The sequence below is a fragment of the Narcine bancroftii genome, chromosome 3 (assembly GCF_036971445.1).
Source record: "Narcine bancroftii isolate sNarBan1 chromosome 3, sNarBan1.hap1, whole genome shotgun sequence".
Taxonomy (NCBI): Eukaryota; Metazoa; Chordata; class Chondrichthyes; order Torpediniformes; family Narcinidae; genus Narcine; species Narcine bancroftii.
Genome location: NC_091471.1, coordinates 121,658,518 through 121,676,527, shown reverse-complemented (window position 1 = coordinate 121,676,527; position 18,010 = coordinate 121,658,518). Strand labels below are relative to the sequence as shown.

Here is an 18,010-nt window from a genome sequence, read left to right as displayed (position 1 = left end):
TGTGGGGTGAAGCCTGTGAGCCACTGTATCTCCATGGCATCCAAATCTCACTCGGCAAAGATTCATGGCAGTTGCACAGTTACACTGACTCTCCGGGCAGAGTACTCGAACTTTAAACTCTTCATACTGCCACAGCTCTGTGTATCCATCCTACTGGGATTAGACTTCCAGTTTAACATGAAGAGTGTCACCATGGAATACGATGGGCCCCACCCTCCCCTCCCAGACTGCAATGAGCTGATTTTAAACCGCCCACCCTCCTCTCACCAGGTGGCTGACTGTCAGACCCAAACCCAATAACCGCATCCAACGTGTCATCTTTCCACCCTTCCATTCTCTCCCCCACCCAAGTTTGCCAATCTTACCCCTGAATATAAGCCCATCACCACTAAAAGTCGGTGATATAGCACTAGGGACAGGGCATTTATTAAGTCAGAGGTGAGATTCCTCCTCACTGATGGGGTGGTAGAGCAGAGTACGAGCCCTTGGAGAGCCCAGGTTGTGGTGGTGAAGAGTAGGGAGAAACACCTGATGGTCATCGATTACTCCCAGATCATCAGTAGGTTTACCCATCTGGATACATACTCCCTGCCCTTCATAGCCAACAGGGTGAATCAGATTGCACAATATAAAGACTCAGGATAGACTCAGGATCAGTACCCATGGATTGGAGGGTAGCTAATGTTACCCCACTATTTAAAAAGGGGGGTAGAGAAAAAGCAGGAATTATCGGCCGGTGAGCCTTACATCAGTGGGCAAAATGATGGAATCCATTATTAAGGATGTAATAGCGGAGCATATGACTAGCAGAGAAGGGATCGGATGGAGTCAACATGGATTTACAAAGGGTAAATCGTGCTTGACAAATCTATTGGAATTCTTTGAGATGGTGACAGGTAAAATAGATGGGGGAGAGCCAGTGGATGTGGTGTACCTGGACTTCCAAAAGGCCTTCGATAAGGTCCCGCATAAACGACTGGCTTCCAAAATCAAGGCTCATGGGATTGGGGGCAAAGTATTGATGTGGATTGAGAACTGGCTAGCAGGTAGAAGACAGAGAGTTGGGATAAATGGCTCGTTTTCTGAGTGGCAGGCGGTGACCAATGGGGAACCACATGGATCTGTACTGGGACCCGAGCTGTTCACAATTTACATTAATGATCTGGATGAGGGGATTGGATGTAATATCTCCAAATTTGCAGATGACACTAAGCTAGGAGGAGTTGTGTGCACGGAAGAGGGGGTCAGGAAGCTCCAGTGTGATTTGGATAAATTGAGGGACTGGGCAGATACATGGCAAATGCACTACAATGTGGATAAATGTGAGGTTATCCACTTTGGTAATTCAAACCAGAGGGCAGATTACTATTTGAATGGCAATAGATTAAGAGATGGGGAAGTGCAGAGAGACCTAGGGGTACTTGTACATCAGTCTCTGAATGCGAGCATGCAGGTACAGCAGGCGGTTAAAAAGGCAAATGGTATGTTGGCCTTCATATTAAGAGGGTTTGAGTATAGGAACAAGGATACCTTACTGCAGCTGTACAGGGCCTTGGTGAGTCCACACCTGGAGTATTGTGTGCAGTTTTGGTCACTTTATCTAAGAAGGATGTTCTTGCAATGGAGGGAGTGCAGAGGCAATTCACCAGGCTGATACCTGGAATGGCAGGAATGACTTATGAGGAAAGATTGCGCAAATTGGGATTGTACTCGCTGGAGTTTAGAAGATTGAGAGGGGATCTCATAGAGACATATACAATTCTGGCAGGACTGGACAGAATGGATGCAGAAGGGATGTTTCCAATGGTGGGGGCATCCAGAACCCGGGGCCATGGTTCGAGGATAATAAGCAAACCATTTTGGACCGAGATGAGGAAAAATGTCTTTACCCAGAAGGTGGTGAATCTGTGGAATTCAATGCCACAGAGTGCAATAGAGGCAGGTTCATTGAATATATTTAAGAGGGAATTAGAATTAAGCGTTATGGAGAGAAGGCGGGGACAGGATACTGAACTTTAAGATCAGCCATGATCTCATTGAATGGCGGAGCAGAATCGAAGGGCCGAATGACCTACTCCTGCTCCTATCTTCTATGTTTCTATGTTTCTCCACCATAGACCTTAAGTCTGCCTACCACCAGCTCCCCATTTGCTTGGAAGACCACCCATATACCACCTTTAAGGCAGATGGGCAGCTTTCCACTTGCTGAGGGTCCCCTTTGAAGTCATGAGTGAAGTTTCAGTCTTTCAGAGGGAAATGGATCGGATGGTGGATGATCACGGTCTGGGGGCCACTTTCCCATACCTTGACATTGTCACCATCTGTAGCCATGATCAGCAGAACCATGATAGGAACCTCCAGAAATTCTTCCACTCTGCACAATGTCTGAATTTGGCGTACAACATAGAGAAATGTGTCTTCAGCACACACCAACTGGCTATACTAGGTTGCATTATGGAGAATGGAGTCATCAGCCCCGACCCCGAATGCATGCACCCCTTGTTAGAACTCCCACTCCACCAATGCCTCAAGGCCTTGAAAAGGTGCCTTGGGTTTTTCTCTTATTACACTCAGTGGGTCTCCAGCTATGCGGAGAAGGCCCAGTCCCTCATCAGTGCCACCGATGTTCCCCTGTCGGCAGAAGTCCACGTGGCATTCGACTGTATCAAATCTGACATCGCAAAGGCCATGATGCACACAGTGTACGAATCCATCCCGTTCCAGTTGGAGAGCCATGCTTCCAACTTTGCCCTGTCTGCCACACTTAACCAGGCAGTTATGCCTCCAATATAATTTAAGTCATAATGTAACAGAGGACAGAAACAGGCTCACGGCTTTCCCACAGCTAAACACATGTTCTCCTCTCCTCCCTTATCCACTTTCTGCTGGGACCACTCGCTCTGTGATTCCCTTGTCCACATGTCCCTCGATGTCAGATGTCCCCTTGGTGCCTACTCCTCTGACCGCAGGAGATGCTCCACACTCTCACATGTCTTCCCTCACCACTATTCAGTGCCCCAAACCCTCCTTTCAAGTGAAGCAACATTTCAGTTGTGAATCTGCATCTGATGCTCCCATGTGGCCTCCTGTACATCGGAGAGACTGGACACACACTTTGTTGAACACCTTGGCTCTGTTCGTCACAATAATGTGGCTCTCCCAGTGGCCACCCGTTTCAATGCCCCATGACAATCCCTTCTGACATATCTGTCCATGGCCTCATGCACTGCCAGACTGCCACAAATGGAGGAACAACACCTCATCTTCTGTCTGAGCACCTTCCAACTGGATGGCATTAACATTGAGTTTTCCTGTTTCCGTTAAAGCTCCCAGTGTGGCGAACCTCTCCGCTTGACAAAGCGGGCTAAGTCGCCAAAAGTACCGAGGGACCCAACATGGCAGTGGACCTCCATTGTCCATGTACATGACAAAAAATTGACATCTTTTGTTACAACGTCCATAAGTCTTTGAAACGGTTGGGCTGCATTCTTCAACCCGAATGGCATCCTTAGGAACTGAAAGAGTCAGAACGGGGAGATGATCACTGTCTTGTGAATGTCCTGCTCCTGAACAGGGGTCTGGGCAGTGTCTCCTGATGAGATCCACCTTCGGGAAGATGGAGCAACCCTTAAGTTGGCAGCAAAATCCTGGACGTGTGGAAGTGGACAATGGTCTGGGATCGTAATACTGTTGAGTCATCGGTAATCTACACATGGCCTACAGCCTCTTTTGTGCTTGGGAACCATGCTGTCTAAGTTGTGGTGGTTTCTTGCGGTAAGCACATAGGCAGTTCACAACATTATAAGAGTCACCCTGAGCATTTGGTGAATAGAAAGACATGTCTCCGGGCAAGGCCCACGGAACTCCTTATCTGTGAATTTGTGTTTGTACGCAGGAGCCCTCATGGTTCACCATTACAGTGCCCCATACAAAGAGTCTTTCAGGGTGTTGTGTCATGAGGGTGTAGTTTTCATGTTGGACATTGGTGGCAGGAAGAACGTATACTATAGACCATTTGAAACCTGCACACCTAGATATTTCCCTGCTGTTGCCGGAGGTTGCAGTTCGATCGAAGGGCCGGCCACTTAAGCACCATGACACGCGGTTTCTGCTACATTTGGGGTGCCAACCATTCTGGGGTGGTGGTGTGACGGACCTGTCCACATGACGAAGTGGGTTTAATCGCTGAAAGTACTGAGGGGCACAACATGGCACTGGGCCCCTGGTTGTGCAAAGGAGAAGCCCTTAGCCAGTAGGTGTGGGGGGGGGGTCACCTGTCCCTTCTTGTCAGGCACAAGGCCAGGTATTAGTGACTCTGCAGCATTCCGATGTTGGTCCAGGGAACAATGCGTGGGCTCCGGAAGTGGGAGGATTTCTTTGAAAAGTCAACATGCTTGTTTTGAATAAACAGACTTGCTGATTTCACTTACTGTTGTCTTTTTGTCAGCTTAGCCCAGGTGCTAAACCTCCTTTTTTATATTTCCCATCCCCTTTCCACCAGCTCAGTCTCTCTCTCTTCACTTTTCCATCTCCTTTCACAGTGCGAAAATAAATTCTCACCTCTTCTCTTTATCATATCCATTAACATCTTTTATTGGTCTGATCTCCTCCCCTGGCAAATCTTCAGTCCTTATTCTTGCGGCTTTCTGTTCTTTGCTTATTCCTTGAAGAAAGCCCCAGGCTCAAAATGTCAGTAATCTATTTTTCTCTCTATAGATGCTGCGAAACGGGCTGAGATCCTCTGTGTTTTTACAGAAACAGGCCCTACAGCCCACCATTCCATGTTGACCATCAAGCACCCAACTATACTCATTCCAATGCTTGTCCACATTCTGATCCTTGTGAGATTACCAGCTTTCACCATGCACTCAGGCAGTGTGTTCTTCAGATCAACCAATGTTCGGGTGAAAAGAAATTCTTTTTCAAATTTCCTCTACACCTCTTACCCCTTATTTATACCAAGCCACTTTTTTTATCAAGTCAGTATGGTGAAGCCACTCTTGTATATATTTGCACACCATATGTAAATATCATGACCTTTCCTGGTTAACCTTGCTTTCATTGGCTGGCTCATGACTCCTCTCCTTTCTTCCCCATAAAGGCTGTCATGCCACAAGACTGCCCCCAGTTGGAGTCCAGGTCAGTGTGAGCAACAAACACAGGAATGCTGTCTATCTCTTGTAAATAAAAGCCTTTGGTCTCGGCAACTTCAATCTTTGTGTGATCATGCATCAGTCAGAGTCTTTTTTCTCTGTGTGGAAATGTCTATTACCAGAGGCCATGGATTTAAGTGAGGGGGGGAATTTAGAGGTGATTCATGAACCATTAATTTTACACAGAGAGAGGCAGGTGTCAGGAGTGCCCTTCCAGGCTCGGTGGTGGAAGCAGATATAATGATAATAGTCAAGCTGCATTAAAATAAGCTCATCAATAGACCGCGTATGGAACTACCGAGTAGGACTGCTGGGTCTAAATACCTCCCTCTGCAATTGGATTCTTGACTTCCTGTCGGGGAGACCTCAGGCAGTCCAGATTGGTAACAGTACCTCCAAAACCATCACTATCACCTCCCAGAGCTGCGTGCTTAGTCTATGGTTATTCACTCTGCTTATCCATGACTGTGCAGCTAAACGCAGCTCGAATCACATCATTGTTCACTGACGATTCAACCGTGGTGAGCCTGATTTGTAAGAATGATAAGTCAGCATACAGAGATGAGGTGCAGTCGCTAATGGACTGGTGTGGAACCAGCAAGCTGTATTTGAATGTTAAAAACAAACAAAAGAGATGGTTGTTGACTTCAGGAGGGCCCAGGTGGACCACACTCAACTGATCATTGACGGCTCCAACATTGAAGTAGTCAAGAGTATCAAGTTCCTTGTTGTGCATTTGGCAGAGAATCTCACGTGGTTCCTTAACACAAGCTCCTTAGCCAAGAAAGCCCAGCAGTGCTTCTACTTCTTGCAAAAGCTGAGGGAAGTTTATCTCCCACCCTCCATCTTCACTGCATTCTACAGAGGATGTATCGCGAGCATCACATGCAACTGCATCGCGGCCTGGTTTAGAAGCTGCACCTCCTCAGACTGCAAGACCATGCAGAGGGTATGGACATTAGTGGAAAAGACCATTGGTGGTCTCTTCCAAGAATGAAGGACATCTGCAACACTCGATGCAGGTGAAAGGCAATAAACATTGTGAAGGACTCCACACACCCCTCACGTAAACTGTTCTCCCTTCTGCCATCTGATAGGAGGTATTTCAGCACTCGGGCCCTGATATTCCAGATTGGGCAATAGTTTTTTTTCCCCCCCAAGCCATTAAACTTCTGAATTCCCAGAACATATGTGAATAGTGTACCGTGGAATTTTACTGCATACGTCTTAAGATTTTAATGTGTTTAATTTCTATTCTTATATTTATGTAAATATGCTCCGGGATCCTGAAGAAATGCTATCTCATCTTAACCATGCAAGCAATAAATAAATAAAGGTGACTTGGCTTGATTTATGGACCATTTTCAGGCAGATGGAGTTAGTTTAAATTGACATCACAGTCAGCACAGAAATCACTGACGACAGACCTTTGCTGAGTTGCTTATATTTTATGTAAATTGGGGGGGAGGGCACGAGGAGAATTACCCAAATGCATCCTGGGATGGAACATTTCAGTTACAAGAATGATTGGATAGGCTGGGTTTGTTTTCCTTAGATCAAAGGAGGCTGGAGGGGAGCTGATAAAGGTATTAAAAACAATAAGAAATTATAACAGAGTGGTTAATGAGAAACATTTTCCCAAAATGAAGCTGCCTAAATTAGATACCATTGGTTTAGGGTGAGGAGTAAGGGGGTTGGAGGTTATCTGATAAAAAAAAGATCACTTGGAGGCTGATTACATTCTGAAAGACATTGTCTGGAAACATCATGGAGGCAGGCACTCTCACAATATTTAGAATGTGTGTGGAAATGCACTTAAATCTCAGAAGGACATAAAGATGTGGACCTTTCCCTAATAGAAGTGATAGAAGCCTGTAGTTGTTCAGCCTGTGGCTAGTCAGGTGATATTGTACTTGTGTTATTCTTTCCTTACCCGTTTCGATCATAGAAAGGACTGATATTCACACTGTTGCAAATTCCAAATTGCTCTTTTAAATGGAATCAATAATCCCAATCAAAGGCACATTTTTTTAACATTAATTGATGCTTAGGCACCAATTCCAATGTCTTTTAATTAATCAGCTATAAATGTTGAGTGAAAAATGACTTGAAAAGGTCAGCACAGAACTCCTCATTTTATTGAAAATGAGTGCTGAGGTCAATTGAATTATGTTGAATCATTGAAAAAGAGAAAATTCTGTACATTGAGTTTGTTTCAGGAATAGAGTTTGATTGTCATAACTATGTATTAGAAAAAATAGATATTGATTGATACTGTGCCATAGGAACAATACAAGCAAAATAGATAGAGCACAGATAGCATAAACTCATTGAAAACAAAAAGAGAAGCAAATAAATGAATGCAAAACATATAATTAACTTCCACACCTAATATATTTATTGTAAAGTGAATAAGAAAAAAATGTTGTCTCAGTGATAATATCTAAAAATATTTTCATTGCTTATTTACACTGATGTACACTATTTCCCAAAATGCTGATGAGCTATTATGTTTTTGATCCAGGAGAGGTCCCTTTGTTCAGAAATACAGGTAAACAAAAAAAAAAATAATTAAAACTTACCAGCATAATGGTTTACTGATTTGTTGAAAACTGATACAGTTTGCTGAACATGGCCAAGTTGTTCACATTTTCTCTGCCAACGAGAGCACATTACAGCAATAGCATTCTGTCAATGAGAGCAGTGTGTAATGACCCTTTTAGAGCTGATTCAATTAATTCTCTCACTTCCCAGAACACACTCTGAGTGCTAAGGTAGGACCAATGTGCGAGCAGTGTGAGAAGTCATAACTACTGGCTTGGTGGGGAATAACTAAAAAAAACTTTCACATGATATTGAATCAACCCAATTGTTAGAAACAGAAGTATCCTGCCTTTAGTTGACAGCATACATTTGTTTGGCAGCTGCATTTCCAATGTCACAGCCATTGTTATAGAATTTTGTCTCAACAAAATATGTCACTTATGACCAGACTCACTACTTGCTCATCACTTCATCAATGAGCCAAGTTAAAGCTATAAAGCAATAGACACACTGATAAAACATTCAAGGGAGAAATGAATAGTCCTCAGGGCAAATAGTGCAGTTAAAATAATTAAAAAATTTAATTAAGCAAATAGAGTTCAATGCTAATGCTCGCTAATGATTTTGCCTGCCTTACATAATCAAATTGAAACAAAAATGATGAACATTAAAGAACCATTATTTATCTTTAAGGCAATGGGACAGATTTTAACCTGGAGTGAGTTTCTGGTGGATAATCGGTCCAGCAAGTTTAGAAACGATTAGAATTGATGGGAAATCACGACAACTTTAATTCCCATTTAAATAGTGGATGAGTATTTCAAGTCAAAAATGTGAAAGTACCGAAAGTTACCTAATGGCTAAACTGTGCTCCAGTGTATTCCTTGTTGTTTGGCTATAACCATTTCCCAGAGATCTTCACTTCCAATGTCTGGAATGTCAAACAGGGTGTGACCTCTGTTCTGCAAAGCTGATGTCTAATAATCAATGAAATGAAACGTCCATCTGTTTTGAGCGCTTCTGCAGCCACTAGTCCTGCTTGCTACAGAATGCTCAAATATACATAATAGATGACTGATGGAGTGAATATCCAAACATTGAATTTCTTTATACTGGGTTATCTGAATGCCCCTGCAGAGTGGTGAGAAAATTGCACCTTGCATAATGTTTAATTAGTTTAGTAGTACTGAGTGCAAGTTAATTATTCACAAGACTTTAGATTTCTATGTTTTAAGAGTTGGTGATTGTTAAACACAAATAATTCAGTTAATAGCTTCCAATTATTACATGAAAAAAAACCTGCAAATCTATCAAATATGTTGAGTAATCATGTGGTATACATTAACCACAATATGGCATGGTTCTGATCATCTATTTTTAAGCTTTAACTCTTATTTAAATTGCGATGCTATACTAGGAATATTGGCATAAGCATAAAATTGGACATTTAGATTTTGGTGTTGATGTGACATGAAGGTAAATTGTTCTGGAGTTTTTTTCTTAGGGAAGTTACTTTAAAGTATTACAAAATTTATAATTTTTGGAATATTCACCATTTAATATTTTTACATCCTAATAAATTTGTATCCAACATTATCCCTTAAAGTTCTTAATGTTTACATATTTCTTTTTTAATTCCTCCTTTTGTCTATTTTCTGACACCCTTTTGCCATTTTGATTATCTTTTAAACTCTTCTGCTAACTTTTGAAGAGCATTCCTCTGCAGATTTCAGTCTTGGTCATCTTAATATATCTGATAATTTAATTGTAATGTTTATGGTTGACGCGGACCATCCGTGGAACAGAGAGAACAAAAATTCTTGGCCTTTCTCTGCTCCTGAGACTGAGGATTATATCTACTGCCCGATCAATTACCTTTGGTTAGAAAGATCTGCTAAAGATCTTAAAAACTCATGACTGCCATCAATTTTTAAATTTTCAGCAGTCCTATTGAAAATATTATGGTCATAATTATTGAAGGTCCTTAGAAATTCTCCTAGAAATAGCTACTTGATTTTAGTGGGCAGAGACAAATATCCATTCATTACATCCTTCCAGATTTAATGAAGGTCTGTGGCGACCCACTTACTGGAAAGTGAACAAGCTCCAAAAGTGCCAGATGCACTGCTACAAGCGCAGGAAAAAGCCCGCACACGGGACATGTTTTTGTCCTATCCAATGACGCCACTTCCGGCCCGAGTGACTGGAACGGATGTGTATAAAAGCACAGGTTAAAGGCCTGAATAAATCAGTTTTGAACTTAGCTCTACAACGTGCACACTGCTTTATTTTATAGCTCAGTGAATAGTACTTTGCTACATTGATATTTGGACCTGAGGATGGAGAACTTTTCTTCTTTACATGCAGTTTCACTAAAACTGCCAACATTTTGATCAGGCAGAAGCCCAATTTCAGTTGCGGCAGATAACATTGGATTCCGCAAATTGCAACTACGCAGTAAGTGCCTTGGATCAGGAGACAGTAGGCCAAATCTCTGACTTCCTCCTGCAGTCCCCAGAGGAGAGCAAGTACGGGGTATTTTTGATCTGCACTTTTGGTTTCTCATGGCGCGAGCGAGCGGCCCACTTACTCCACTTGGACGGCTTAGGAGACAGCACGCCTTCTGCACTAATGAATGACATGCTGGCACTAATGGAAAGACATAATCCCTCCCTGATGTTCGACTAGGCCTTTCTGTAGCAACTGCTGGAGGATATTGATATGTAACTGGCTGAGGAGGATTTCAGTGACCAATGGAGGGTCACAGCCCATGCGGACATACTTTAGTGGGCTAAGCAGGAAAGCAGGGCTTCAATAGGACAAATTGCCAGACCCTGAAAACAACAGCAAACCTGATCAAACCCAGCAACAGACCGGCAGTCATCCAGAAGATAAAGGGATAAGGATAACGTCCAATGCTGTTTCTATCATCAAAGATCACCACAGATGCTCCTTGCTGTCACCCTCCCTGTGTGGTCCAATGAAATGCCGGGGCCACCTGTCGCTAATGGCTATGGTGGCTGTGTGCCCCCTCTTGGAATGCCCAGTCCCAAACACCCTAAAGACACTGAAGAGGTGCCTGAGGCTGCTTTCCTATTATGCACAATGGGTGCCCAATTATGCCAATAAGGCCCACCCCCGATTAAGTCCACAACTTTTCCATTATCGGTGTAAGCCCAGGCTGCATTTCACCAGATCTGAAGAGACATCGCAAAGGCCACGATGCATGGTGTGAATGAATCCGTCCCCTTTCAGGTGGAGAGTGATGCCTCCGACTTTGCACTTGCCACCAAACCTAACCAGGCAGGCAGGCCAATAGGATTTTTCTCCCGCACCCTGCACGGTCCCAATGTACGGCACTCCTCTGTCGAGAAGCAGGCACAATAATTGTTGAGGCGGGTGCGCCACTGGCGGCATTACCTGCCCGGTAAGAGGTTTACCCTGCTGACAGACCAGAGGGCAGTGGCCTTCATGTTTAATACAAAACAGCGGGGTAAGATCAAAAATGGCAAGATTCTTAGGTGGAGGATCGAGTTATCCACCTATAATTTCAATATCTTGTATCGGCCGAATAAACTCAATGATCCCCCCAGATGACTTATCCCTGGGGACATGTGTCAATGTGCATCTCCTCCATCTCCAGGCCCTGCATGACAATCTGTGCCACTCTGGAGTCATGAAGCTGTACCATTTCGTTAAGACTCAAAACCTCCCGTACTCCATTGAGGACGTCCGGTCCATGACCAGATGCTGCCAGATCTGTGCTGAGTGTAAGCCACAGTTCTACCAGCCAGAGAAGGCACACCTCATTAAGGCCACATGCCCATTTGAACAACTCAGTGTCAACTTCAATGGCCCCTTCCCAATCTTCAGTAGATATGCCTACTTTCTGACAGTGATGGATGAATTCTCCAGGTTCCCCTTTGCTATTCCCTACCTGGATATGACCTCGACGATGGTTGTTAAGGCGCTGCACCTCATATTCACCCTGTTCGGGTAGCCTGACTATATTCATAGTGACCGGGGTCCTCGTTCATGAGTGAGGAGCTGCGACAGTACTTCCTAGCCAGAGTCATAGCCACCAGCAGGACCACCAGCTATATCCCCAACGGTAACGGCCAGGTGGAAAGGGAGAACACCACTGGAAGGTGGTGCTCCTTGCCCTCAGGTCTAAGGACATGCCATTTTCCCACTGGCAGGACGTTTTGCCTGAGGCTCTCCATGTCATCTGGTCATTGCTATGCACCACTACTAACACCACCCCACATGAACACCTCTTTGCTTTCCCTAGGAGATCGGTGAATGATTCTTCCATCCCTGCCTGGTTGGCATCCCTAGGGCTGGTCCTGCCATGGAAGCATGTCAGGGGCTATATGACAGACCCACTGGTGGAAGCGGTGCACCTCATTCACGCCAAACCTGAATACGCATTTGTGAGGTATCCTGATGGCCATGAGGACACTATGCCAATCCGAAATATGGCCCTGAAACTGCCTTGCTGGCCACTGACCAGACCTCGGATCTGATCATTTTTCACCGGAGCATGACTCTGGAGTCTGAGCCACCTGCCTCACCACTGGACATCCAGGAACCTACCCCCCCACAATGCAGCGGACCTCCCATCCCCCCGGGTGTCCTGCGCCAGCACCCTAGCCCAGACATTTCCTGCCTCAGACTCTCCCGCGATGGTCTCCTCTCTGGAGGAGCGATGCACTAATACGCCAGCCCCTCGTTGGTCCAGCAGAAGAAAGAAGTCGCCCGTGCGACTAAACCTCTAGTCAGAGGGAGCTCCGCCTTTCCGTTCGTTTTTTTTCTCTCCTCGTTTTCTCTGTTTGTTCCTGGTGGTTTCTATTTAAAAAGAAGGGGTGTATGTACTGGCTGGACCACCCTCCTGATGACATCTTCTCCAAGACTCTTCCCTGGTCTCCTCCCATGTGACCCAGGCCATAAAGGACAAGTCACCTCTCCCTCTCCTCATTTTCCCTAGCCTAGACCTGAGCCAGCAGTCTCTTGTATAATAAAGCCTATCGTTCCCCTCAGTCTTTGTCTCTGCGATTATTGGCAACTGGTAGTGCCCAACAAATGATTCCACATGCATTTTAGATGTAGGACGGAGAGAGGAAGCCTTTACCATAGAGTGATTCAAAAACTGGCCCTCCGGGATTTGCACCAGGCAGTCGAGGTTCAGGCACCTTGGCAGAGGGGCAGACCACCCAAACAGAGACAGAGACAGGGTTTGGATGCCTGGAGTGGGATTGCTGGTCCTGGGTGGGATGGGGGGGGGGGGGGTCATGTGGTGACCCACTTATCAGCAAGCAAACCAGCTTCCAAAATGGTGGACACACTGCTACATGCGGGAAAAAGCCCATGCACGCAATGGGTTTTTGTCCTATCCATTGATGTCACTTCTGGCCCGAGTGATGGGAACATATGTGTATAAAAGCACCGGTTAAAGGCATGAATAAATCAGTTTGAACTCAGCTCTACAATGTGTACATTGCTTCCTTTCATACCTCAGTGAGTAGCACTTTAGTACAGTTCTACAAGAGGGATAGAACTCAGAATAGCGTACACACATTGTGTCTCAAATTCCTGTCTCTGATTAGCAGTTCGTCCTTTTTGTGCATTTTGATGATGAATACACAGGCATCACCATTCACTTTACAGTGAATATTGTAAATAACAATAAAATGCATGTAACGTCTTCATGTTACCTTTGCTTGTGTGTTATTAAGAGAAGCAGATACTGAATCCTCATGAAGTTAGCTGTATTGTCATTCTCTAATCTTTGGTTGTTGACAGCTGATCAAATTTAGCTCATGAATATTTGAATTTCTATATTCATCACATTATTATCACAAAACAATTCCTCCACAATACATTCTGAAATCAAGGTCACATTGATTAGGATTTGAGAGTAGAAGGAGGAACGTGGGAGAGTAATGCCTGACGTTTATATGCATTGTGAAACAGTCATCTGCTGTTTTAAATGTTTGTTCAGAGAACCAGCACCTCTCATAAAATTCACTACATAAGTGGGCAGCATTGACAGTGCCAAGCAGTCCTTCTGAGCTGCCTTAAAAAGAAGGTGACGTGAGATTGAAGGAGGTACAAGAGCTTGTATGAAAGATAAATTTGTGCCAGTATACTTTGTTCAATGGCGGGAATATATCAAAGTTTAATCATTCAATGTACTGGACATCTTGATGATAAAGGTTGTTAAGAGCAGATATATTCAGCATCCAATGCATTTCACAGAGTTCTGCAGCTGGATTATGAAACAATGTAAGAGGTAACTGCATATATCAATTCCAAGTACATGACATATTCACAGGAATTGCTTGTGGTCTTAAAGAAGTTATAATTATTAAGCTCAAATTCATATCCTACAGTGTGTATAATGAACTAAAGTTTGCAGATGACACAACAGTAGTTGGCCTCATCAGCAAAAGAGATCTCATGATATGCCGTGAGAAAAGAACCTTACCTCAATGTGAACAAAACAAAGGAGATAATCGTGGACTTAAGGAGGACTAGGAACAACGCCGCCAGAACACATCAATAACTCTGTAGTGGAGAGCACTAAGTTTCTCAGAATCGACTTAACAAGTGACCTACCCGAGACACATAACCTTTCCTCACTTGTCAGGAAGGCACAACGACGACTGCACTTTCTGCGAAGACTGAGGCGGGCAAGACTACCTGCAACCATCTTGTCACCTATCTACTGGAGCTCTATCAAGAGTGTCCTGGCCAGTTGCATCACAGTGTGGTATGGTTGCTGCAGTGAAATGGATCAGAGGTCAAACTACAGGACCATAATAGCAGTAGAGAGGATCACTGGAGTCTACCTCCACTTGCACCCCACCCCCCCTCACCCCCATCGACATGATCTACTGGGATTGTTGACTGAAGAGGATGTACAAAATCATTGAGGACCCTTTTCACCCTGGACACAGCATCTCTCATCTACTCTCATTGGGAAATAAATACAGGAGTACTGAGCCAGGCTGAGCATTAGTGTCTTTTCACAGCCAGTGAGACTGCTAAAAAAACTGCTTATAATTACCCTCCAAGAGTTTACTATTTATTTACATATATGTATTGCAAATGTATTGATTGTCTCTATGTGTTATATCTAATTGTGTGTTTTGCATCAAGGACTGTTTCTTCACTTTGGGCTTATACAATCGGCTGATAATAAACTTGAACTTGAAACTGAGCTTGAGGAGTTTCTATCAATCACCTTCAAATAATCTCCAAATAAGTCTGAACTTGGGAAATTTGCACTAGAATCCAGATTCAGATAATATTTATTGTCATGCAATAAAGCAGAAATGCAATATTTCACTGTTTTTTAAAGATATATCAATTTATTGCAATATTTCACATTTTATTTCAGTGGCTGAAGGGTACATTTTGAGGCAAGACTCCAAGTTGCAAACAAGCTGAGTAGTTCAGGCTAAAGTTGTCACTGTGGATATGACCTCTCTGATATTAATAAACACCCTCTAAAGTTGTGTGTTTTTACTCAAAAGTTGTTTGATCACATTCCCAACCAGTTTTAAATGTTGGAAATCAAAAATTTTCATTTTGCAAAACTCTTGCCACAAATTTGCATTCCCTGTTAGCATTGCCCTTATCATCAGAGCCAAAGAGAGCCCCTAAGAGACACTGAGTGTCTGGATGCACCTTCAGTGCTCCCTCAGCCACTACAGCTGCACAGACTCCAGTTCAGTTCAAACCATTGACAAGCTGAGCCCAGATCTAATCCACTATCATGATGAGAAAATCTTCAACTCCAGGGACCTTAGGTAGCCTTTCTTGCCCACAGCACCCACTATAATCCTGGTTCCAATATCTGATTCTCATGAACCAGTGTCCAACAGCCTGAATCTCGTGTGGGTCCATTGACTTCAAGTTGTCAGCAACCCACAGCCTCTGTGGGTTCCTCACCCACAAAACATCAATAGCTCATCACCTGTGTGTGTTCTTCAGCTTCAGAGCCCTTTGTTGGTCCATCACCATGGTAACTGTCCTTCGATTATACGATTTTGCTTCTCATTCAAAGATGGGGGGAAGAGCATTTTCCCCTTGCCCAGCACCAATCCACTGCTACCTTGGAGTATGCAACCCCTCATTGATACAGGTTCCTCCAGCTTGGGTCCAGACCCTGAAGTATCTGGATTTAAAATAAAACATTGTCAGCTCCTTTTAACATGCCATATGTATAAGAACATAACACCAAATGATATGGGAGCAGAAATAGACTATTCAGCCCATTGAGTCTGTCCTACAATTTAATCACAAGGTGATTAATTTTTTCCTTCAGCCCTACTGCCCAACCTTCTCCCCATAACCCTTCATACCCTGGCCATTCAAGAACCTATCAATTTCCATGTTAAATTCATTCAATGACCTTGCTTCTACAACTGCCTTTGGCAACAAATTCCATAGATTTACCACCCTTTGGCTGAAGAAATGCCTCCACATCTCTGTTCTAACTGGACACCCTTCAATCCTGAAGTTGTGCCCTCTTGTCCTAGACTCTCCCACCATGGGAAACAACCTTTCTACATTTACTCTCTCCAGGCCTTTCAACATTCAAAATGTTTTTTTTTCATTTAATTCAAAGGCAAAAGGAGTGGCAATTTTGATGTACAAGAATCTACTATTTCAGTTACAGAATGAAGAGAAAGATGGTGGAAGATTATTAAAACTGAATTGTATAATCTTTAACGAGGCTTGGACTTTGCTTGATGTTTATGCTCCAAATGTTGAGGATATAGCTTTTGTTGTGGATATGTCTTTATTACTTGGACAAGTAAATTCTAATGTGATGATTGGGGGAGATTTAAATGTGGTATTGGAGCCTCTATTGGACAAGTATTTAAGAGTAATTAAGCCATTATATAATAATCAACTTGCTTTTTTTACATACATACTGTTTGGATTTGTGATTGATTGCAACAGTTTTGGAATAGTATTCAATCTATTTTTAATAGTTTATATAATATCTATGTTGTATTAGATCCTGATATATTTTTATTAGGGAAAATGCAATCATTAATTGATTTAGGTTTAATTGATTATTAGATTTCTTGTATTTATTTAGCCTTAGTGGTGGCCAAGAAATGTATAGCGCTTATTTGGAAAGATAGAAATATATTAATCTTAGGTAGGTGGTATTTAGAGATGAAGTCTTGTTTAATTATGGAAAAGATATTCTTTTCAATTTAAGATAGGACGTCTTTTAGCTGAAGTGGACTCTATTTGTTAAGTATATGTAATTAAGTTTGACTTAAATATGTTTTATGTGTGATAGTTTAGATTTGATAACTTTTTTTATTAGTATTTTTACTTGTTATTTTTCTTTTTGTTTGTCTGTAAGTTTTTTTTAATATATAATATTATTAACTTCATTAATTCTTCACTCTTTATTTTGGAGGGGAGGGGTGGTTTTTTTAATATATAATTTTTTTTTAGTGACCGTATATATGGGGGGGGGGCGGGTTAGACTAATTTAAGTTAGGTTATTAATGTTGTGTTGTAATAATTACTTTATTTTTCATTTTTCTTTAAATGTATTTTTTTCTGTTTTATTCATGTGATAAAATCTTTAAATAAAGTTTAAAAAAAAACATTCAAAATGTTTCAATGAGATCACCCCTCATTTCCTAAATTCCAATGAATACCGGCAATACTGTCAAACTCAACTCCTATGATAACCTTTTAATTCCCCAAATTGTCCTTGTGAACCTCTTTTGAACCCTTTCCATCAGCACATCCTTTCTTAAATGAAGAGCCCAAACATGCTCACAGTACTCCCTGAGGTCTTACCAGTGCATTATGAAGCTTCAACATCATCATGCTTACCTGCGGGCTATCCTGCAGAAGGGCTCGTAGGTCCCTTTGCATCTGGGTATTTTCAATTTTCTCCCCATTTAAAGAATTGGCCAAACTACATGTCCGTACATATTCTGACATTATGTTTTGTGTTTTATTCACCACTTCTCTGCCCATTCTCAGAATCTGTCCAAGTGCTTCTTCATTCTTCTTGTTTCCTCAGCACTACCTGTTCCTAAACCTGTCTTTGTATCACCTGCAAATTTGGTCATAAACCCATTCATTCCACAATTCAAATAATTAATATACAGCGTAAAAAAAGGGCCCAAAAACCAACCCCGAGGAATACCACTAGTAACTGGCAGCCAACAAGAGTATGATCCCAGTATTTATACACTCAGCTTCCTGCTAATCAGCCAGTGCTCTACCCACACTAGCAAGTTTCACAAGATCACAAGCTATAGGAG

At 42.8% G+C, this 18,010-nt stretch overlaps 1 long non-coding RNA gene across 1 annotated transcript in view; it reads right to left on the bottom strand.

Moving 5' to 3' along the window:
• Positions 1-15,795: 15,795 nt before the first annotated feature.
• Positions 15,796-18,010, bottom strand: part of LOC138756215 (uncharacterized) — a 44,680-nt gene continuing 42,465 nt past the window's right edge. The window contains exon 3 of the long non-coding RNA XR_011352873.1: positions 15,796-15,879. This is a non-coding gene — a long non-coding RNA (uncharacterized lncRNA). The remainder of the gene's footprint in view (positions 15,880-18,010) is intronic.